Genomic DNA, 1,655 nt, shown 5'->3' on the forward strand with positions numbered 1-1,655 from the left:
TACATTTTGCAACCTCGCAGCAGGGTTGCATTATGGCAATACTAATCACATTTTTTTTATTTATTGGGCACGTTTTTTGTATTTGCATTTAATTTGAATGCAATTTCTGATGAAAAGAAACAAATCAAGGAAAAGAAATAACAAATATTAGGAATTGGTAATTAAGTTAAATAATTACAATTTTTCAGAAACAAAATCGAAAGGCGATATATAAAAAATACACGCAAAGAGGAAATGTCTGGCAACACCAGCAAAGTTTTGAGACGATTTTGCGACGACTGCTAGAAAGGGCTGCTCACAGTTTGATGCTAAAGATGTCTCAAAATGTAGACGTCTACATTTTCAGACATAATTTGGAACGAACTGTGAACACCCCAAATCGTATCTCTCTGTGTATTGTGAACTTGTGCTTCTATCCATATCTTCTTGAACCGGTGGCGGTGCGTATGTTGAATCATCGGGATCTTGGTATGTTGGCATTGATGGCATAGACGTTGCTCCTTGCTCTTCAGTTTCCATCACAAATGCATCCATTGTTAGTCTTATCTGATTATGTTGATCGTGCATGAACTCTTTGAGGCGTTCGGGAACCCAGCCGCATGCACATGGAGCTGCCTTCAAATAGCATTTACATGTTCCAATGTAAAAAATTTTTTCCAGAGATTTTACATACTCTGTAAATTGTTGGGTGTTGTTTCTTCTCTTGATTTGCTCTTGATACTTGTCAAGCAATTTATTCAATTTATTAAATACACTTTTTTCAGCATTATTTCTATACCAAGTTTTTCCCAAATTCCAATCAACTTATCTTGTACTTGAATAGTGAATGATTTATGGGAAAACTTTTTTTGTTCTGTTATCTCAAGATATCCAGATGGGTTGGTAAATTAAGATCAGTTAAATCAGTAGACACACCAAAAACAGTAACATCATGCTTGGGTATATGACTCATTGGGTTTTCGATAGTTGTTGATGTAGTTGCTTCATCTTGCGGTGTAGAGGATGGTGGATTCATTGTAAACATTTTGATTTGGAATGGTCACTTCACATATTATTTTTTTTGAAATATTTTTTTATCTGAAATTAGCACTTCACACTTTGAGTTCTTCACAACGACTTAATGCATTCACAAAAACTGTTGCGTTATATATGGTCTACGAGACGAGGGAATAAGAATGAAATGGTAATTTCAATTCTACCTGCTGTGTCTTGTGGTGGCTTAAAAAAAACAACACAAGCAATTTTACGATCTGCAATTGTGTCACAGTGATACCTTCATTTGGGGTGTTCACAGTTCGTTCCAAATTGTGTCTGAAAATGTAGACGTCTACATTTTGAGACATCTTTAGCATCAAACTGTGAGCACCCCTTTCTAGCAGTCGTCGCAAAATCGTCTCAAAACTTTGCTGGTGTTGCCAGACATTTCTTCTTTGCGTGCTTTTTATATGTCGCCTTTCGATTTTGTTTCTGAAAAATTGTAATTATTTAACTTAATTACCAATTCCTAATATTTGTTATTTCTTTGCATTGATTTGTTTCTTTTCATCAGAAATTGCGCTCAAATTAAATGCAAATACAGAAAACGTGCCCAATAAATAAAAAAAATGCGATTAGTATTGCCATAATGCAACCCTGCTGCGAGGTTGCAAAATGTA

The sequence above is a fragment of the Rhagoletis pomonella genome, unplaced genomic scaffold, assembly GCF_013731165.1.
Source record: "Rhagoletis pomonella isolate Grant_MI unplaced genomic scaffold, Rhpom_1.0 Rhpom_scaffold_00001, whole genome shotgun sequence".
NCBI lineage: Eukaryota > Metazoa > Arthropoda > Insecta > Diptera > Tephritidae > Rhagoletis > Rhagoletis pomonella.